Raw genomic sequence first — 23,711 nt, 5'->3', positions numbered from 1 at the left:
CCAAACTCAACTGAAAATGCAACTTATAATGATTTCTCCAGTCTCAAAATTATTCCCCCCCTGAATTGGAGCTCTAGAAATAGAATCCATAGAAACAGCGCAAATATGCAAAACAGGTGTTGTCTCACTTGAACCTGAACTGGCTAGTGGTAGAAAATGCATGAAATACCCGGAAAAAGGAAGGTATCAGCGGCTGCAAGCAGATTTCTGAGGAGGCAGGTTGTGAAAAACCCTCGAGTGACTGTAAAAGACCTGCAGCAAGACTTGGTGTAACAGACGCTGAGGTTTCAGTGAGCACAGTAAGGTGTGTACTAACGCAGAAGGTTTCAATGCCAGAACTCCAAGACATTCGCCGCTACTGACCCAAAAGCACAAGAAAAGTCGTCTCAAAATCATATAAATAATTCACAGAAGTTTTGGGATTCTGTTCTGTGGAGCGATGAAACTAAACTGGAACTTTTCAGCACGATGGATCAGCGGTATGTCTGGAGGAAGAAGAATGAAGAAAGAACACTCTGTCCACAGTCGAGCATGGTGGAGGCTCGGTGATGCTCTGCGGCTGCTTTGCATCCTCTAACACCGGAAACCTGCAGCATGTGGAAGGCGAGATGGATTCGTTGAAGTATCAGGAAATCCTAGGAGAAAACGTCATGCCGTCTGTGAGGAAGCTGAAGCTTGGGCGTCATCGGACCTTCCAACAGGACAATGATCCCAAGCGTACCTCAAATTCCACAAAGGCTTGGTTACAGATGAAGTCCTGGAAGATTCTACAGAGCCATCACAGTCACCTGACACCAGAAAATCTCTGGTGGGATGTGAAGAAGGCGGTTGCAGCACGCACACCCAAGAATATTACTGAACTGGAGGCCGTTGCTCATGAGGAACGGGAGAAGATTCCTCGGGAACGCTGACAGAAACTGGTGTCTGGCTTTGCATCTTTTTTGCAGCAGGTCATAACAGCAAAAGGAGCTCGACTAACTACTAAAGCCATTAAACTGACCATGCTCTCTGGGAGGGAGGGGCACTCTCTCTTCCCTGTCAATCACAACATCACTAGCCAATCATAGGCATCTGTAAGCTCAGGCATGTGGAAGCGGGTAGATAGCGTATGAGTGTGTTGTGCTGCCCTGTGATGCAGCATGGGCAGCAGTTTGAAAAAAATGCGATTGGCTGCCTTCATGTGTCTTGGCGGAATCACGTGTTAGCCTTCACCCTCTCCAGTTGGTAGCTGTTATGTGATAAGGGAGAACTGATTGGGGTGTCCTTATAAACAAGAAAAACCGTGGACTCCACTACACTCGATCATGTCTCTACACCAAACTGGACCCGAGAAGCGAGTACAAGAGATAACTAGAGGACAACATATTTCGTCCTTGTTCTCTGTGACCCCCTCCACCATTTTGTCATTCCCTATATTGAAGTCATTTGGCGTCCTTGGTGAAGCACAGCAGTTATATAACGTTGGAACTGGTGTAGAATTTGGATAAATGACACGTTTATCTCACGACAGTAACACACACAGCACGCAGCAATGCCCCACTTCCCCAGAATACTAATGCCATGTTGTGTTTGTGTTTTAGTTATTCCACCTTGCCAAGCTTTATGTTCCTTTGTTATCACTCGCCGTTTCATCTGTGTCTCCTTGAGCCATTTATTAGTTCAGTGGGTCTCTGCCTTTGTAGCTCCCTTGTTGCATGTTCTTGTCTGTTGTTTGGTTTTTACGCCTTGAAGTTACTTTGTTGTTGTACTTTGTGCAATGTATCCCAGTGACAAGCTGTTAAATAGTGCATACACATAAGATACAGAGCGGTAAACCTTGCAGAAGGATACAGAGGAAAACCTCACAGAGCAAGGTGATTGGTTCAAAAACAAGGCTGCAGTCCAAGTGGATATATGCAGATGAAGCTCGATCACTGATAGCAAAGGAAATACATGAATTTATTTATTCAGTCATTTTCACTAAGTGCTCTAACCTGGTCAGGGTTGCGGTGATTCTGGAGTCTATCGATAATAATAATTTTCTAGGCACTCAAAGCACTTTACATTGTATGAGGGGGAAATCTCCTCAACCATCACCAGTGTGTAGGATCCACCTGGATGATGCGAAGGCAGCCATAGTGCACCAGAACGCCCACCACACACCAGCTATTAGTGGAAAGGAGAGGAGAGTGATGTAGCCAACGCAGGAATGGAGATTATTAGGGGGCCGTGATAGAGAAGGGCAAATGGGAGATTTTTAATGACCACATTTTTAAGGACTTCGGTTTAGCCATCTGACGGACGGTGCTGTTTTTACAGCATAGTGTCCCCGTCACTACACCAACCTCCCACACACCACATGGTGAGCACCACCTGCTGGCCTCTCTAATACCACTTCTAGCAACAACCGTAGTTTTCCTAAGGAGGTCTCCCATCCTGGCAAGGCACAACCATGCTTAGCTTCAGTGGGAAACCAGGCGAGAGCTGCAGGGTGATCTGGCTCTGGATCAAGTCTATTGCACCTGTTCAGTTTTATTGATATATGGATGAAACGTTGGCCACAGTGACACCTTTATGAGACTCAGTGCTGAAAGTACTGTTACAGTATTAAAACAGATAATTATGATATAATGGTGGACTCACTCCAAAATCAATTCCACAGGCAACTTGATCAAGTCTCTTTTAAATAATCAATAACTCACCTGCCTGGAGAGGAAACGGTCAGCCTATCACGTTCATCCATACACACACATATACACCACACTGACAATGACAGTGTCATTGATAAAGCAGGGTTTAGCAATTATATCAGCTCTAAAAGCATAAGCAGCATTTCAGTCCACTGCGTACGTGTATAAAAATATTCTATATTCTACATTCATTCACAGGAGTTGAGTTCAAGATTATATTAGCAAGCAGCTTCAAATCAACCCTCCACTCCTGTGTTTGATAAAACCGCTAAAAATGACCTTAATCCTATAATAGAAGTATGAAACCTTCATAATATATTATAACTTGCCATAAAAACAACGCCTATGAAAGCTGAATCCAGTAGACGTGATCTAAACAGAGAGAGGAACTGAGACATCATTTCCTCCGGACGAGAGCTTACTGGACATGAGAGCTTATTGCGCTGATATTTTCAGATCATAATAAAAGCAGAGCTCCGGTATCAGTCTGAGTAGGATCTCTATGCAGATGATATTTACTGGTGAAGGAAATGAAACCACATGAAAAGTCCTGTGTTGAACTCTCAGGTGATCGTCCCGCTCCTGATCCGGAATGAAGCGGCACGCCTTATCTTCGACGCCCCCACGTTCTCCATCACCACACGACTGTGTTCCACCGGCTTCCTGTAGCTACTCACATCACATTTAAAACACTCGTGCTTACGAAAGCAAAAACAGAGCGGATTTAACCCTGTGTGAGCCACAAGCACAGCTGGACTAAACTCTCCATCCATAGAGTGTTGATTCGTTTTCTAACAGTAGTGGACCTGCAGATGACGGCTTTATACTGTACTGCCCCTAATGTACAGCTAAAGCCAGCAAACACTGAAAATGTCCCTCTAAGAACCCAGAGAGAACTCACCGAGCAGCACGTCTCCTCGTCGTCCACAAACCGAATTAGACTTTTAATTAAAATGACAGGCTTGTTGCTCTAATCCTGTGGTGCTTAACCGCTCTATTCACATGATAAACACTTGGCAAAAACAATGTGAGTTCCTGTCTGCTTTAGAGGACTGCAGGTGGCACGTGGAGAGGGACCAGTGTGAACAAAAGGGGGGTTTTAAATTACAGCTCACAGAACTGAAGCCAGTCCCATCATGCACCAGCTCCACCAGTGCAGCGCTGCTGGCCAGACCGCATCTGAATGGAATCAGTTAGCAGAGTGTTCACTGTGATTGCTTTGGAAGGGCGAGAGACCGATCATCACAGAGCGAAAGAAAGAGTGAGGGAGGAAGAGACAGAGAAAGAGAGAGAGAGGGAAGGAGAGATCACATGCAGCAGACACGGAGAGAAAAGGCGCAGAGATGCTTCTTCTGTTTAAGCGGTGACCCCCGAGCAGCCGTGAACCCATTACACGCTTATGAAATATTGATGCAAACTCACACAGGAGTCCCTGTCCTTCACCCTGCCAGCAACCACGATGGTGCTTTGAACTGAATAGAACACACACACACACACACACACACACACACACACACACACACACACACACACACACACACACACACACAAAAGCACTACTCACAAATACACACAAGGACAGATAAATCAGCAGTCGGGACACCTGAGACAAGAATATTTCATGTCTGGGATGGAAATGTGAAGTTTTCATATATGGAAGGAGTCTCCAGTGTCAGCACTTTTTCACAGTCAGTAAGCTTTCCACTCTGATATTTATTTGAGAATTATTCTTTATTACTTACAGTGTAATTACTTACTTACTTACAGTACGTAGTATTAATATCACACGTGTGTTATATCACCAGTGTTTATTGAGGTCACAATAAGAGCTGAGCAAATTATTTGTACACTAGGCTTGTGAGATGATGTGTAATATGCCATCTTTCTAACGAGCCCCCAATTGATGATAGTATCACCTGTGGCTTTGATGGGAAAAAGAAGTGGGCGTGGTCAGACATATGAACGATTTATGAGTTGGCTGTAGCTACAATCGCTAGCATTTGTGTTTAGTCTTCAGGACTTCTGCAACACTAACGTCGGGATTGTAAATAAACGTAACTAGTTAGTAGGTCGAACTCGTTCAGAATAAAATTTCAGCATAGAGTTCAGTATAAAATTTCAGTATAGAGTTCAGTATAAAATTTCAGGTTGCAACAGTGCAGACATTCGCGGCTTTCTCCGTTCAGCAGCGTGGCCCAGAGAAGCTGTCTCTCCCTGTTTTTCAGGCACGGCGCCGTCCGTTCTCTCAAACCCGCTGTAGCCTTCCTGTTCACTGACCTCGTACCTCTGCGGTCCGGTCTAAATCCCTCACACCGTCACGTGGGGAATCTGTGCTGCGGAACACCTGACGACCCAAAAAGCTTCCTCGTCTTCACATCTAAGCAGCACAGCTCTCACTTCTGAGAGAGTCATTTCATTAGCCTTAATGGATATAAATATACTTCTGCGTTAGGTAAATAACCCGGAGAGGTAACGCACAGTTTCTTTCCTGTCGAGAGCTGAGATTTTATTTCTTTAAACCGGTACAGAAAGCTCTCGGGGAATCGATCTCGTTTAGTGTTGTAAACTCTAAACGGTCTTCATCACACCTCAAATCGATCTTTTATGCTCTATAATAAGGAGACCGGTTGGGGGTTCGACTCCATACGATAGATTCTCCACACTCATGTCTCTACTGAATTGTTCCAGTATTCTCGCTATAATCCTCTCTGTGTACGGCTTCACATCGTAATTCCGCACTTTAACGTGACCGACGAAGAGCAATACGTTTCGTCACCTAAAGCCACAAACTCTTTTAGATCTTCTTCAGTCTGCTTCGCCTTTGCTGCTGCATTGCTGAGATCCTCACGCAACACAGACACCTCTCGCCGGACTGTGTTCAGGATGAGGGGCTTAAATCGAAAAGTTCTGTTCATATTGACGTGTATTCAGAGTCGGGTGCACGCAGGCTTCGGCTGGGTCTCCGGGCTCTCCGTTCATATTCATGGTGTGGAATTCACTCGTCTACGTTTAGTAGAAGAATCTGAGACGAGGGTTTTCGACAGCATCTAGACCACCGCCTTTAGAAATCCTGGATGGAGGACACGTCCGGGAACAAGGGGACGTATGGTCTCCTTAATTCAACTCGAAATATGGCCGGTTCCTCACACGGGTTCATCGCCGTGGTTATTGTGTGTGTGTGTGTGTGTGTGTGTGTGTGTGTGTGTGTGTGTGGTTAATTCTATTCCAGTTTCAGCTCAGCTACATCATGTTACCGAAGGATAATTCTCTTTGTTACATCCCAGGCTGGACTCAGGGACATTAAAGGACTTCCGGTAGAGTTACGGGTCAGAAAACTGCGTCCGGAAAAAAGACACAAGCAAACAAGGTGAAAGTCACGAACTCCCTCATGCATTATTCCTAACCTCTTACTCTCGTCACTCTCTGGGGAACTGTCTGACACTCCAGATGAATAATTAACAATTTCATTCTCACTAAAGGTGACGTGTGTGTGTGTGTGACCCTGGGCCGGTCATCAGTTTGATGTCTTAACACGTGCCACGTGTCTAAAGTTTGGTACCGAGTCTCCGTATGGAGGTTCAGATTTGAGATATTTTGCTCTAATATCCACGAACACACTGTACTTCATGTCATGAAGGCCTTTCATGTCGGCTGACACAACACGTACAGCACGACGCCTGTGAATATAGACACGACTCGTCTTAAAGCATGCTGCAATCACATCTCGGGATATTTGCATACCTTGGCAGCCGAACGTTGCCATGGTTACTACGAGGACATCGCTGTAACGGCGGTATCAGGTATCACGTGACGCTCTAACAGGCGTAATATCGGTAACGTGTGAAAAAATGGAAGCTGTGGGATCTCACTCACTCGCTCCCTCTCAGTAAGAGCTTTATCCTGGTCAGGGTGGCGGTGGATCTGGAGTCGAGCCCGGGAACACTGAGGATGACGTGGGTGATGGTGGGAATCACACGGCAGCACGCACACACACACACATTCACACTTAGGGGCAATTTCGCATAGCCGTTCCACCTCCCTGAGAAACCTGATGAACCCTGAGGAAACCCACACGGGTGAGAGAAGACGCGTGAAGCTCCACTCGGAGAGTGACGCGAGCTCAGGATCAAACCGGGGAGCTGCGAGGCAGCAACGTTACCCGCTAATCCGGCGTGCCGCTTCACAGTTTAAAAATCGAACCCCAGAGTGACCGATTCAGACATAAATATAAAAAAACATTAACATCAGTACGTTTTTGTTCCCATGGAATAAAGTCTAGCGTTTTGGAGGCGGTTTGTGAGGAATCCTAAATATCCTGAGACGTATTGTATATCATAGAAATGCCTTTGAGGATGACTTTTGCGAGATCATATTTCTGTCACATCGCACACCCCTATCTACACCGAATCCCTCTCGTTTCTCATTACTCACTACCACAGCAGGGCTGTAGGAATGAATTTTCCTACACTGATCCGGGATGACCTTTAACTCAGGCTGTGTCCTCCGCGTCCTGCTCATGCACCAAGGCCCGACGTCCATAAATCATTTCAAATCACACCACATATCTCACAGGATCTCACTGAAATGTTCAGCACAGATAAAGCCGACCGTCTACTCCACATCTGCACTACATGCTGAACGCTCGATGCTACCGAGGACTTTGTGGAGCATTAAAATGGGCTTTTATTACGACGAGCATCGCCTCTGCTGTATGTCACGCAGTCTAATAAAAAATCTCCCGCGTGTGTTCCGTGGAACAATCTCCGCGGCGTTTTTACTGCCACTAGGGACGCTGGACAACAACCTAAAACGTTTTAGAACAGAATAGAGATATCACGTTAAAAGAAGCTCGACAACATGCTGGTCCGCAATCACCTGCCTGCTGGTACCGACCCACGTTAAACCACGCCCACATCCGCGATAAAGCACTGATCAAATTAACTTAGGTCCTAGAAAGACCTGAAGACTTTTCTACTTCACTCTGGAAGCGGATCTGTTTGAGCAGAGTGTACGGGAGACTTTCTCTCAGGGATGTTCTGATTAGTTGAATCAGGAGAGTCGGAGCGGGGAAAACGCTGATCTTCAGGTTCTCCAGGGGCCCGGAAACATCTGGCTCTGGCTCGTAACACTTTTCCTAATTTACTTAAAGTCTCTAAAACGTCATCGTCCGAGTCGGTCGAATGAAGAAAGGCGCGTTTACGGAGCGACCGTTTGTTTGATCCTTTACAAAAGGCACTTAATGATAATTGTGTGTGAAAGAGGACGAGGATAATGAACCTTGTTCTGAAAGCGTTTTCTCACCAAACGCTTTTCGTTCGTTTTCTGTAAAATTACAGCAGGTGAGCGAAGCACTAATGTTACTCGTGCTTGAACATTATTTTCCTTTTGCTTTACAAAATATACATCCTTAGCAGCTGAATGTGGGTCTGATTACTGAATTGGAGGCTGATTATTTTAATAGTCGGACTGTACGGCTCAATCAGAGAAGGTCACGACTGTTCGGTCGGGAGACAAAAGCGAGGCAAACATCTATTATATATTGTTTCTCTCTCTCTCTCTCTTTCTCTCTCTCTCTTTCTCTCTCTCTCTGCCTCTTTCTCACATCTCCGTCACATGCACCTTGTCGGTTCTGTCCCGAGTTTGTGAGAGCGAGGCGTCCGGCACAGCCATCTGTAGAGCTGGAGCATGTTTCAGCCTGCTGGGACTATGCCAGTACTGAAAGTCTCAGCACACGAACACACACACACACACACACACACACACACACACACACACACACACACACACACACACACACACACACACTTCCTCTGTGCAAACAAGATCACATGAACAAATAAGAAATACACATTTTATTTCTCAAAGCACACACACAAATGCACATGTCTCACTCTCACACAGACAGATAAAAAAACAATCACACTGAATGTACACACACACACACACACACACACACACACACACACATTTGGTAAGAGTACAAATGAGCTCACAGGCTCTCAGAGGAGTCATGCGTCAGAGCCTGGTGGTGTAGCAGGCACCATGCTAACAAGAACTAACACATTTACTGGTACTGAAGAGCAGCAGTGATGCCAAACCTTCAGTGGCTGAACACATGCTAATGCAGTCCCTATGCTAGTGCAGTCCCATGCTAATGCAGTCCCTATGCTAGTGCAGTCCCATGCTAATGCAGTCCCTATGCTAGTGCAGTCCCTATGCTAGTGCAGTCCCATGCTAATGCAGTCCCCATGCTAATGCAGTCCCTATGCTAGTGCAATCCCATGCTAATGCAGTCCCTATGCTAGTGCAGTCCCCATGCTAGTGCAGTCCCCATGTTAGTGCAGTCCCTATGCTAGTACAGTCCCCATGCTAGTGCAGTCCCTATGCTAATGCAGTCCCATGCTAATGCAGTCCCCATGCTAGTGCAGTCCCCATGCTAGTGCAGTCTCATGCTAATGCAGTCCCTATGCTAGTGCAGTCCCATGCTAATGCAGTCCCTATGCTAGTGCAGTCCCATGCTAATGCAGTCCCTATGCTAGTGCAGTCCCTATGCTAGTGCAGTCCCATGCTAATGCAGTCCCCATGTTAGTGCAGTCCCTATGCTAGTACAGTCCCCATGCTAGTGCAGTCCCCATGCTAATGCAGTCCCTATGCTAGTGCAGTCCCCATGCTAGTGCAGTCCCCATGCTAGTGCAGTCTCATGCTAATGCAGTCCCTATGCTAGTGCAGTCCCTATGCTCATGCAGTCCCTATGCTAGTGCAGTCTCATACTAATGCAGTCCCCATGCTAGTGCAGACTCATGCTAATGCAGTCCCCATGCTAATGCAGTCCCATGCTAGTGCAGTCCCCATGCTAGTGCAGTCCCTATGCTAGCGCAGTCCCTATGCTAGTGCAGTCCCCATGCTAGTGTAGTCCCATGCTAATGCAGTGCCCATGCTAATGCACTACCATGCTAATGCAGTCCCCATGCTAATGCACTATCATGCTAACAAAGAGCAAAAGACTGTCACTAACACTTATGCCTAATACTAACGCCCGTTACTTGCGTATTAATATTATTACACCACAGCTCTGTTGAATTCTGGATCCTGATTGGTCAGAAGGCGTTGATTCGTTTTCTATAACAGCAGCTCTGTCAATAGTTGCACATTTCTATAAATGCATTATCATATCTATAGTAACAGCTCATTCACAGGGACATCTACAGCGGACGCTCCACACGAACTAAAAAACTAATAAGAAACACATGTTGATACGGTGAAGTTTTCTGTAAGGAGACGCTCAGCTAGGAGGCTGAATGCTGTTGTGGCTACTTAAAGATCTTTCATTTCACTTTCCATTCCCTTTTCATGCATTGGTGCGATATCCAGCTGCTCAGAAATGATTTTTACTTTTGAATAACAAAATCTCATCTTTTATACTGTATACAAACTTTCATACAGACATACAGTCAGTGGCCACTTTATTAGTTGCATCAACCTTGCATTTGCACATTTAGGGAAGGAGTCTCCAGTGTCAGCGCTTTCTAACCGTCAGAGGTAAAGCTATAGTTTTAAGTTCTCCCACATCTTCAGGACAGACGGTTCTCTGTGTGCTTTGTGGATTCTCAGTAACGTGACATTTACAGCTGCTGCAACGTCACTGGGAACCGGAACTTGTTTCACAGATGTTCCACGACATTAAACATAACTATAAATGGATTTTTGTACAAATTCCAGGCTCTTAAATTAATAAATAAATTCTAATTGTTGGTAAATTGCTTATAGGATCTCGTCTAGTTTTTTTTGTGATAGTCCACCCATCCATCTTCTATACCGCTTATCCTTTTCAGGGTCACGAGGAACCTGGAGCCTATCCAAGGGAGCATCGGGCACAAGGCGGGGTACACCCTGGACATTCACATATACACTCACACACCCATTCATACACTACGGACACGCCAATCAAACTACCATGCATGTCTTTGGACTGGGGGAGGAAACCGGAGTACCCGGAGGAAACCGGATACAGAACATGCAAACTCCGCACACACAGGGCCACGGTGGGAATCGAACCCCCGACCTTGGAGGTGTGAGGCGAACGTGCTAACCCTTCTGTATCACTGACTGGAGGGTTGTAAGTTCAAATCCCAGCACTGCCAGAGAGCCCTTAACGAGCAACGCCAGTGTCCTCATGTCCCTGTGTCCAAAAACCATCTGTTTCACTAGGAAAAAGGGGTCACTTACAGACATATCCTTTAAAATAAGCTCTGCTCCATGATGAGCTGATGTCACAGTGCGCCAGTAACATAATAAGTCTTAACTTTTTGTAAAACATGCTAATAATGGAAAGTCAGAAATGAATCAGAATACGCGGCTTGAAACTCATACACATTTACTTAAAACGTACACATTTACTTTATGGTTTTTTGTTTATTTGTTTTTTTGCTTAGAAGTGACAGCTAAAAGAGGAGTAAAATATTGCATTAGGAAATGCCTGACTTGTCTAGTCCCGACCTTGACACCTGTCTCCCGAGGAGCGTTTCCTGCGTCTTCGTACAGACGTGTGTAATATCCGATACGGACGTCACCGAGTGGAAACCTTCAGCAGGAATGACAGTGTTATTGAGGCAGAGCAGGTTAGACAGTAACCTGATTGGACACTGATGAAGTGGGGCAGCGTCATCTGTCATGTCATGCACACACACACACACACACACACACACAATTTATAATCCTTAACCCTTACAGGAATGTAACAGGAATATCACCAAGGTGTTTCCTCAAAGTCCAGCGAAACGTCCCCGCGTAAGCCGTTACTATGGAAACGAAGGTGCATCAGAACGAGCGTTAATAGCGTATAAACCTGCGATTTGCAGCTGCACGACTGTCAGAACTGCTGCTGCACAAAATGAACCAAACGCCTTCTTTTTTTTTTTTTTTTTTTAACGTCCATCCACTGTTTCCTCTTCCTTCACATGCAGCACAGTGGGAGTGTAAACATCACAAGCACAAGCTCCGGAGCACGTCGACTGTCGATTTCTGGTGAATTCGCTTCAACATCCTGCTTCGTTTACGGTTATATCATGATGTGTTTTTGTGACGTGAACATGAGCGATGCTGAAAAAAGATCGAATAGAGATGCGCAGTAGTAGAAGATGAAATGTGAAGGATATATGATCTAGTCTGAGAGTGATCAGTCCATACTTCCTACCACAATATCATCTCACACACACTTTAGATCTACGAGGAAAACACTTATCGACTGAGGGGTGTTTATAGGACGCTGTATCAATAAATGTGTGTGTGTGAAGATTTACTGTACCTGTACACACCTTTCAGCTGCGCACTGCCCTCTGGTGGCCGTGTGGTGTTTAAGGGGGAAATTCAGAGCGCACAGGAAGTGTGTGTGTGTGTGTGTGTGTGTGTGTGTGTGTGTGTGTGTGTGTGTGTGTGTGTGTGTGTGTGTGGAGAGTAAAGCTACAACATAAAACGGCTCATATTGATGATAAAGCTGTGCCTGGAGAGATTTTACAGTAAGACCCGGCTATATTGAATCCCTGAAAAAGTTTGGAAAAATAAAAGATGATGAGATTTCTTCCGGCCTTTTGAAATTCCGTGCACATATAATTGCAGAGGCGGACAAATCACGAACGTATTAGCTCGCCCACCGGGAAAATGAAAGCTTTGGTGCATGTCCGGTCCTGTGTTTTGGTTGCCTGGGAACCTAACTGACCAGGCTAAAGAGTAGTGTAATAAGGCATGGCGAAGCTAGTTAAGTGCTTTAATACAGACTAAAGGGAAAATAATGCGTACACAGATTCCCGGGAAAGGAGCATCTGTGCGTCGTCATAATCCTTATCCACTTTTTTTTTTTCCTCAACTTTAGCACGTCATGTTTATGAGCTGTGGTGCTCTGTCCTCGCGTCACATGTGTAAGATATTATTCGAGTCTGGTCAGTGTCGTAATTCTCTTCTCGGTATGTTTAAAGGCGTGTTGTGCGAGCACTTTGTTCTGGTTTCATCGCTGTTTCATAACAGCCTCAATTCTTCATGGCATGGATTTCAGAAGACGTTGGAAACATTCCTTTGAGATTCTACCTCACGCTGAGATGACTGCATCCCGTAATTCCTGCAGAATTTTCAGGTGCGATTTCACGCTGCATCCCAAAGGTGTTTCGTTGTAGTCAGATCCGGTGACTGAGAAGGCTAGTGAAGAACGCTATGCTCATGAAACCAGTTTGAGATGACTTTTTGTTTGTGGCATGGTGCATCATCATGCTGGAAGGAGCCATTAGGAGATGGTAAATTGTGGCCATGAAGGGGCATGCACGGTCAGCGACAATGTTCAAATAGGCCGTGGCGTTCGCGCGGTGATTGATTGGCGTTAACGGGCCCAAAATGTACCAAGAAAACATTCCCCACACCATTACACCACCTCCACCAGCCTGGACTGTTGACACAAGGTAGGTCGTGGTCCATGGATGCTGTTCGTGCTGTTCGCACCTACCATCTATGTGCGTCAGCAGAAATCGAGATTCATTAGATCAGGCTATGTTTTTGCAGTCTTCAACCGGTTTTGGTGAGCCTGTGCCCACTCCAGCCTCAGCTTTCAGTTCTTGGCTGACAGAAATAGAACCCAATGTGGTCTTCTGCTGTTGTAGACCATCAAGGTTCAGCATGTTGTGCATTCTGAGATGCTTTTCTTCTCACCACAATGGTACAGAGTGGTGATCTGAGTTACTGTAGCCTTTCTGTCAGCTCGGACCAGTCTGGCCGTTCTCCATTGACCTGTCTGCCACACACGGGATTTGTTTTTACTGCACCATTCTGAGTAAACTCTACAGACTGTTGTGTGTGAAAATCCCAGGAGATCAGCAGGTATAGAAATACTCACACCAGTCCGTCTGGCACCGACAACCATGCCACGGTCAAAATCACCCAGATCACATTTTCCCCCTATTCTGATGCTTGATGTGAGCATTACCCGAAGCTGCTGGCCCTGTATCTGCATGATGTTATACATTGCACCGCTGCCACACGATTGGCTGATTAGATGATTGCATGAATGAGTAGGTGTTCCTAATAAGGTGCTCGGTGTGTGTAGTTACAGTATCAATGGCCATCACACCATCATGAAGCATATAGTGTATAGACTCCTTTAGTAAACAAAAAGAGATGCACGCAAATAAACACGCATGATTCTAGCGACCACATGTTACCTGGTTAACCGTAGGTAACTACAACCGTCTTCTGTTAGTATCTTTGTAAAAGGAATATGTCTGTGAACACGTTTCTGATTCTGACACCCAACATCACAACGTGACGGGCTCCTGTAGAAACGTCAGAGTCACGTGTCAGGGCGACGTGCCAGAGCAACGTGTCCCACTCAGGGGTATACATAGGGTATATATAAGAATACTCCTTTAAGTGTAGAGCACTGATAAGCACTGAATGAAAACTTTTTGAAAACATAAGCACTAGGGTTTATTTTCTTTCTTCAGATTTTGGAGACGAGACGAAACAGGAGCAGTCGAGTAAACATCAGCACCTGGCAAATAGGGACTTTTAAAAAAAATTCATAGACGTAAACTGCTTGTCCAAGTGATGCGTCCATCCCTGTTATTGCGGTGTAACTGGAATGTAATTGTAATGTGAGTGGGATGTACCTAATATGTAACTGGGATGTAATTGGGATGTAACTGGGATTTAATTGGGATGTACCCAATATATAACTGGGAGTTAATTGGGATGCACCTGATATGTCATTGGGATGTACCTGATATGTAACTGGGATGGAATTGGGATGTTCCTGATATGTAATTGAGATGTACCTGATTTGAAATTGGGATGTACCTTATATGTAACTGGGATGTAATTGGGATGTAACTGGGATGTAATTGGGATGTAACTGGGATGTAATTGGGATGTAATTGGAATGTACCTGATATTTAATTGAGATGTACCTGATTTGAAATTGGGATGTACCTGATATGTAACTGGGATGTAATTGGGATTTAATTGGGATGTAATTGGGAAGTAATTGGGATGTAACTGGGATGTAATTGGATGTACCTGATATGTAACTGGGATGTAACCAGGGATGTAATTGGGATGTACCTGATTTGAAATTGGGATGTACCTGATATGTAATTGGGAGGTAATTGGGATGTAACTGGGATGTACCTGATATGTAACTGGGATGGAACTGGAATGGATTTGGGATGTAGTTGGGATGTGATTGGGATATAACTTGATATGTAATTGGGATGTAATTGGGATGGAACTGGAATGTAATTGGGATGTAGCTGATATGTAACTGGAATGGAACTGGGATGTAATTGGGATGTAGCTGATATGGAACTGGGATGGAACTGGGATGTAATTGGGATGTAGCTGATATGTAATTTGGATGTAATTGGGATGGAACTGGAATGTAATTGGGATGTAGCTGATATGTAACTGGGATGTAATTGGGATGGAACTGGAATGTAATTGGGATGGAACTGGAATGTAATTGGGATGGAACTGGAATGTAATTGGGATGGAACTGGGATGTAATTGGTACTGAGTGTTCGTCTGGCCTCCAGTGTCTGTTGAACCAGATTAAGGCCCTTAACTTAGTAACCCTACAGATTATTTGTAGCATTTACTTCACACTGTTAGGATAAGGCTAAAGTAGTATAAACTCTCTTCAGTGCATATTTAAGAGATAATTAATCCCAAATGGGTGATCATGACCCCGATGTGAAATGGAGGAATTTTATTACGCTCCTTATTATACAGTTACTTATCAAAGAAAATGTTTCCAACTTAGTATTCAATTATTCATCTTAAGACATATTATACAGAAAGTACTATAAATTATTCAGTAAATGCAGTGAAAATGTAGTTAGAGAGTGAGGAATGGAAATGAGGTGCCTCAGATGGGTCTTTGGGGTTTTAGGGGTTAATTTGAGAGACAGTACTGTTTCGAAATGATTTCATCAGCGGTTTCAGGCTTCTGCTAAGAAATAACAGACCATCAGAATTACTCAGTAATGTCGAGAACTGCACAGCAAAACTCATTTAGTATTTTTAGCAAACATTGGTGTTATCTTGTGTTATACACGGTAGGGTCAAAAGTATTTGGACACCTCCCCATTACACCCTTATGTGCTTGTTGAACATCCCATTCTAGATTCTGCTCTCATAAGCTCCACTTTTCTGGGAAGGCTTTCCACTAGATTTTGGGGCGTGGCTGTGGGGGATTTGTGTTCATTCAGCTACAGGAGCATTAGTGAGGTCAGGTACTGATGTTGCGATGTCGAGGAGAGTCCAGTTACAGTTCAGTTCAGTGGGGTTGAGGTCAGGGCTCTGTGCAGGACACTCGAGTTCTTCCAGTCCAACCTTAACACACCATGTCTTCATGGAGCTCGCTTTGTGCACAGGGGCGTCGTCATGCTTGAAAAGAAATCTTAACGCTACAGCGTACAAAAATGTCCTTCAACGTTGAAAGCTTCCAATTTTGTGGCACCAGTTTGTGGAAGAAGCACATGTGGGTGTGATTGTCAGGTGTACACAAACTTTTGTCCATATACCTGTGGGATTTTCATCCCTCCTGAACCAAACCTCAGCTCACGTCCGAATGAAACCGACACGTTTAATTCACAGCTAATGTTTGAGGATGAGGATGAAATCCCTGAGTTAAAAGTAGATCCATTAAACACACAGTGTCCAAGTAAAGAACAAATCCTAAATCCTATTATTATCGAGAGCGTGTGTGTGTGTGTGTGTGTGTTTGCACCACATCATTCTTATGATGCCATCAATGCGACCTCGTGATTTAATGCTCAGCACTAATACTTGTTCGAGCTGTTGACATATTAGATTTTAGCCCGGCGTCTAATATCACCGCCAGCCGTCACTGGAGTTAATTGAAGTGAATTAAAATTAAATCAAGACTTAATTCGGCAGCGAGGATGTGGCTGTGAGCTAGAGAGTCAGCCTGAAGCAGGATGCATTAAAAACAGTTGATTCACGTGCATTCAAGAGTGGAAGATTTCTAATGAGCTCTCATGTGAAGCCAGCAGCAGCCTTAATAAATGTGTATGGTGGGTTTAGGATCAGTCAGGGTTCTCTGTACACAGCTCCTCCGCAAAATCGGAAAAAAATATATCAGCGTTTTTCCTGTGTGCGAAGCGGAATTAAAGTGTCTTGCATTCAGCTAACAAACTAGCCTGGTGTGTTTTGGTATCTTCATGACTAGGGGCGTCACGGAGTCACGGCTTCACAGATCGTCACGGTGTATGATCAGACGGTGACATCACTAGCTGCGTTTACATGGACAACAATAATCCACTCTTAATCCGATTAAGACCATACTTTGATTAAGAAACTACCATGTAAACAGCAATTTTTACTTACCTTAATCTAACTACGGTCATAATCGAATTAAGCTCTAATGGAATTAAGACAGGTGGAGTAGTCCTGTTTTAGGAGTATTATTATGGACGTGTATTACAGACATGTACACACCGTAATCACATTATGAGCGTCGTGTGAGAGTTTTCACCGCATTTTGCGACAGGACACGATCACACACGGCAGTTTTACGTTTTACGGCGAACAAGAGAGCACGGCCGCGTCCCAAACCGCAAACTTTCCTACTATAGGCCTGTAGTGGGGAAAAATACATGTATCTCGGCTACTACATAGACGGTAACTACGCGATTTGAGACGCAGCCCACGGCTTCAAGCAGCTGTCTATTAGCACGTACAGCACGACAAATAATTAACCGCGCTTAAAGCGTTCGTAAAAATAAATAACTAAAAACACCCAAAACTGTATACTGTATTTTTTTTTTAAACCACATCAAGTTCCTTCCTCCAGCGGTTCTCTCTTTTCTCCAATTCTTCACGGCCCCCTCACTTTGGACGTGTCCTAAATCACATTACTCTCCGTTCCCAGGAGACACGACGGCACTGTAAATCCTTTGTCTGTATTTAATCCACTGCTGTTGTGAACACGTTGCATTGCTGCCGCTGCTCTCACTATTAGCATGTTCATATCTTGGATGAGTTTCGGCCTGCACACTTCCCTTCCTCATAGCTTCTCGCTCTTTCAGCTTGTAACAGCAGTGTGATAGATACCGACAGTGTGAGAGACTTGATAGAAATGTCAATCTGGGACTTTATCTTTTTTTGTTATATGTACAAAGATGTCAAAAAAGATTTTCGTGAAAAGATTTTGTACTACACCCTTCCTTTCATTTTCACCACTGGACTGTGATTCTGTCACGCTGACGCTGGAATCGGCCTCACGGTAAAATTCCCAGAATACAGCGAGGCCTAGAAACATGGCTGCCGAGGACTGAAACACCCAGGGTGCGTCTCAATCAGCTCCCTAGCTCCCCTAGCTGGTCAGTCAGTATACGGTGTACACGAGCTGGGGCGCTGGTAAAGACCCTGGCTCACTACACATCGGGACACTGATGACTCAATTTCCAGCGACAGCACCACATACTCGCGTTGTCACCGCTGGCATTCATCAACAGCAGGCATGACCGATATATAAATTTGTTGGTTTAATCACGGGTGTTTCTGTCATGGTACTTCAGGCAGGATCGTTCACTAGCTGGTGGATTTTTAAAAATCGTTAGACTTAAACAAACCGTAAATCAAATAAAGTTCAAAGTCATCATTTCGAGAGCCACAACAACGATAGCTGATTGGCTGAGAGTTCGTCCGGCACTGTTTTCGAGCTGAGCGGCTTCAGAAAACATGACGTCATTCCCACTAAGGGAACATACCGAGCATCGATGCGTCCCGGTTTTTGTGGTGCATTGTGGGATTTTTTACAACGTGAACGTTCCGGTGCACAGGAAGGATTTCGCAATTGAGACGGCCCTTAAAATGTCCGACTCCCTGATCAGCGCCATGACTACTGAGCTAGGGATCAGATTGAGACGCAGCCCCAGCCACCACCGACTCTCTCACGTTCACACTCATCTGATTACTGATCACACACACCTGGACTCACTTACACACTCACGTTATATATACGGACTCTCAAGCCACGTTCGGGTTTTGATTTAGTTTCTGTTTCTCTCGTTTTCGCCCTTGCCTCGTCTAGCTGACGTTGTTTGCTCATCACCGGACCCTCTCCTGAATACTGACTTTGACTTTGGATTCCGTCCGTGTTCACAATAAACACGGAACACCTGCACTCGCGTCCGTACCTGCATTCTGACCGTTCATAAACGGTCGATTAATACCATAATATTTCCTCCAAATGAAAATGCCCCAGTGTCTACGCCCCAAACAGTGACTGCTAGAAATAAAAGTAGTACTTAAATAGAAAAAATAAAGTATTAGCTACAACCGACCACGGATGAGCCGAAGCTCCGGAATCAAAATTAGTCCCAAAGCTCTGAGTTTTAATTACGAGTTTTAATGGCGGTCATGTGCAGATTATTACAGTAATTACAGTAGCACATGGACTTTCGCATCTTTTTTTAATAAATCCGACTGGACACAATTAAACGCTGTTAAAGTGCGTTGGACACGGTTAAATTTAATTTTCCGCTGGAGTTCTTGCAAGAAAATCCCACGTGCACTAGAAGAGAGCCTTGAAGACGTTTCTGCTTGTTGGTGTGTTGTTTTTAATTACAGATTTCTTTCCCTTGGGTATAAAGGCTGAAAGAGCTATAAATGACCAGAATTAATTACAGCTAACTTTCCCTTAGTTGTGTAATTATACACCACATACAACCTACTCACACTGTGCACGAGCAAGGTGACGGGATGCTAACAATAACTGAAATAATTATGTACCGTTAGTAAGTGTATTCATGTATAATTCCCCTTCGTTAGCTTTTACATGACGTTTGCCTTAAGTGCGGTGACGTCCTCACGTGTTCCACCGACATTCGGCGTCATATTCATGAGAAATCCAGTGGAAAGTAGTGAAGAAGTGGAATACGAGATCGTCCTCGGCTAGTCAGAGATCTGTGAGATGACGGGTGCGATCCTTGGCTCGCGATGCTAGTCAGTCGTCCGGCATTGTGGGTAACGTAGGAAACCATTAAAGTGAAAATACTCCGACATGACGAAAGTCCACGCGGGTGTTCATTACTAAAATACATTTTGGACGTCACTGAAGGTTACACGTTGATTGTAAAGATCACGTTGATCAGGGCGGATGTTTCCTTTAAGCTAAGTTAGTTCGCTAAATACGTTTATGCTAGTTAATATAAGCAGAGTTAGCTGAACTGCTTTTTTCATACGATATTATTGATGAGGCCAAACAATTATGGTATCATTAAGAAAACATTCTATTCATTGATCTGTAGCCTATTTGTTCAGTTTTAGTCTGATTATTTACTGAAATGATTAGCACAAAAATATCTGGCATAATAACAACCTCATCACCATAGCAACAATCCAACAATCAAAATTCCATATATATCTGTTCAGTTAAAAAAAAAATGAATCAAGATCTTTAAATTTAGATTTTGATTTATTTTAAATTATTGTCAAGTGATGTTGTTGTTGTTGTTGTTTTTTTTAACTGTAGGCTAACTAACTAAACAAGCTACTAATATATAGGCAGTTTTTGTCATGATAAACAATGTTTTGACATGTACAGTTTCCACTACGTAATATTAAATCCTTTTTTTTTTTTTTTTAATTTTACTAATGGAGCAGTTGAATTGATTAAAGGCCACTTTTTAAAGAAAAACCCTGAAATACAGTATCGTTAGAGTTACAGCTAAAAACCTAGCATGAAACTTGTGTACAGCTAGCTGCATACAGAAGACTATCGCGCGTGCAAGCCGAACTGCATCTCCATGGCAACAATCTAACGGTCAAAATCGGTTTAAAACAGCTAAGTTGAAACAAACGTCTGTGATTATTAGAATAAAAAAACAAAACAAATACTATTTGCTGATATATATACATTAATAAATTGTGATTTTCTTTTTTTGTGTGTGTATTTTAAACGGAATATCTGTAATGGCGTTTAATAGAAAATGTGCTAACATGGTTATTTATTTAAACTGAAACTAGCAGAACATGCTAGAACATTTCATGGCTTTATGTCACGGTTAATAATGTGAGGTGAGGAAGAGTGATATTAAATAAATACCTGAGTTACATTTTTATTTAAAAGAATGAATGAATTGAACGTGTTAATTGAAGAAGAGAAAAATAGTAAACAAATTAGTATATAACTTTCTCCTTAGGACAAATATCGCGCGTGCAAGACGAACTCCATCTCCATGGCAACAATCCAACGGTCAAAATCCCACTCACTTTGAATCAACTCATTTTAAATGAAAATGTATTAGTCTATTATTACTGTCAAGACTTTATTATTATTATTATTATTATTACTATTATTATTATTATTATTATTATTATTATTGTTGTTGTTGTTGTTTTTGTTGTTGTTGTTGTTGTTGTTGTTGTTATTATTATTATTATTATTATTATTATTATTATTATTATTATTATTGCTGTTATAATAACCCGAGTGAAATGTGAGTAATGGAATAACTGAACGGATGAAAGTGTACTGTAGAAGAGAAAACACTGAAGTAATGGATGGACCCTATGCAGTAATGGATGGACTTTATGCAGTAATGGATGGACTCTATGGAGTAAGAGATGGACTCTATGGAGTAAGAGATGGACTCTATGGAGTAATAGATGGACTCTATGGAGTAAGAGATGGACTCTATGGAGTAATGGATGGACTCTATGGAGTAATGGATGGACTCTATGGAGTAATGGATGGACTCTATGCAGTAATAGATGGACTCTATGGAGTAATGGATGGACTCTATGGAGTAATGGATGGACTCTATGGAATAATGGATGGACTCTATGGAATAATGGATGGACTCTATGGAGTAAGAGATGGACTCTATGCAGTAATGGATGGACTTTATGCAGTAATGGATGGACTCTATGGAGTAAGAGATGGACTCTGTGGAGTAATGGATGGACTCTATGGAGTAATGGATGGACTCTATGGAGTAAGAGATGGACTCTATAGAGTAATGGATGGACTCTATAGAGTAATGGATGGACTCTATGCAGTAATGCATGGACTCTATGGAGTAATAGATGGACTCTATGGAGTAATAGATGGACTCTATGGAGTAATATATGGACTCTATGGAGTAATAGATGGACTCTATGCAGTAATGGATGGACTCTATGGAGTAATAGATGGACTCTATGGAGTAATGGATGGACTCTATGGAGTAATAGATGGACTCTATGGAGTAATATATGGACTCTATGGAGTAATATATGGACTCTATGCAGTAATGGATGGACTCTATGGAGTAATAGATGGACTCTATGGAGTAATATATGGACTCTATGGAGTAATAGATGGACTCTATGGAGTAATAGATGGACTCTATGGAGTAATAGATGGACTCTATGGAGTAATAGATGGACTCTATGGAGTAATAGATGGACTCTATGCAGTAATGGATGGACTCTATGGAGTAATAGATGGACTCTATGGAGTAATGGATGGACTCTATGGAGTAATGGATGGACTCTATGGAGTAATAGATGGACTCTATGGAGTAATAGATGGACTCTATGGAGTAATAGATGGACTCTATGCAGTAATGGATGGACTCTATGGAGTAATAGATGGACTCTATGGAGTAATGGATGGACTCTATGGAGTAATGGATGGACTCTATGGAGTAATAGATGGACTCTATGGAGTAATGGATGGACTCTATGGAGTAATGGATGGACTCTATGGAGTAATGGATGGACTCTATGCAGTAATGGATGGACTCTATGGAGTAATGGATGGACTCTATGCAGTAATGGATGGACTCTATGCAGTAATGGATGGACTCTATGGAGTAATGGATGGACTCTATGGAGTAATAGATGGACTCTATGGAGTAATAGATGGACTCTATGCAGTAATGGATGGACTCTATGGAGTAATAGATGGACTCTATGGAGTAATAGATGGACTCTATGGAGTAATGGATGGACTCTATGGAGTAATAGATGGACTCTATGGAGTAATGGATGGACTCTATGCAGTAATGGATGGACTCTATGCAGTAATGGATGGACTCTATGGAGTAATAGTTTCTGATGGATCACCGGAGGATGACGGGGCGGTGAAGACGAGGTGTTTGTGTGGAGTTGCAGTAGAAATCAGACACACTGACCTGTTCATATGAGCAGAGAAAGTGAAGCTGCGCTCCGTCTCCTCTCCTCAGCACCATCAGAGCGCGAGCCGCTGCTCGGCTGCACGCGCTCCAACATCCACGCCTCTCGCCGCGCTCGCGCTCCGCTCCGCTTCGTCCCGCTTCCGCTCAATCTCACGTCTGTGGTCTAATCTGCTGCTGATCTCTAATCTCTCTATACGGATCCGCGCGTGTCGTGAGAGAGAGAGAGAGAGAGAGAGAGAGACTGGGCACCACCCGCCTGACGGAGGCAAAACAAGAGAACCCACCTCGAGAACCAGCGTGTTTGGGGCTCGAGAAATCTCCGCGTGCGCGCGTGCAAGCGGCGGAGGAGTGCCAAAGTGCGTTGCACAACTCGGTGTCCGGTGTGTGGCGGAGAAATCGACTCAGCATCTGAGTTTATAGCACAGAGAGAGAGAGAGAGAGAGAGAGAGAGGGGGAGAGAGAGAGAGAGAGAGAGAGAGATGTGGGCGTGTGCCTATTTGGAGCTCTGAATCTTCCCACAAGCTCTGTATAGAAAGTGCATACATATATATATATATATATATATATATATATATATATATATATATATATATATATATATAGTATATAGTATATAGTATACAGTATATATATATATAATCAGTACATCAGTACATTGGAGGATGATGAACGTGAGAGCATTCATTGTTCAGTTAAACCCTACACTCACTACATGTATTATCAGGGTAGATCAAAGGTCATGCTGCAGGTGTACAGTTTCTGAGCATAGCCGAGGTCATCACTGCTCCAATCCTGGGCTTGGGTTTCTCTCTGTATGAACTTTCACATGTCCCCGTGTCTGCGTGGGTTTCATCCG

The 23,711-nt window shown here is 43.7% G+C and overlaps 1 protein-coding gene across 1 annotated transcript in view; it reads right to left on the bottom strand.

The window, feature by feature from the left end:
• Positions 1-23,223, bottom strand: part of chst8 (carbohydrate (N-acetylgalactosamine 4-0) sulfotransferase 8) — an 82,298-nt gene extending 59,075 nt beyond the window's left edge. The window contains exon 1 of the mRNA XM_017465737.3: positions 22,853-23,223. The gene's annotated coding sequence lies outside the window, so the exon portion shown is untranslated. The remainder of the gene's footprint in view (positions 1-22,852) is intronic.
• Between the last annotated feature and the right edge of the window lie 488 nt (positions 23,224-23,711).

The sequence above is a fragment of the Ictalurus punctatus genome, chromosome 4 (genome assembly GCF_001660625.3).
Source record: "Ictalurus punctatus breed USDA103 chromosome 4, Coco_2.0, whole genome shotgun sequence".
NCBI classification, from domain to species: Eukaryota; Metazoa; Chordata; class Actinopteri; order Siluriformes; family Ictaluridae; genus Ictalurus; species Ictalurus punctatus.
This window is presented reverse-complemented; position numbering and strand designations above follow the sequence as displayed.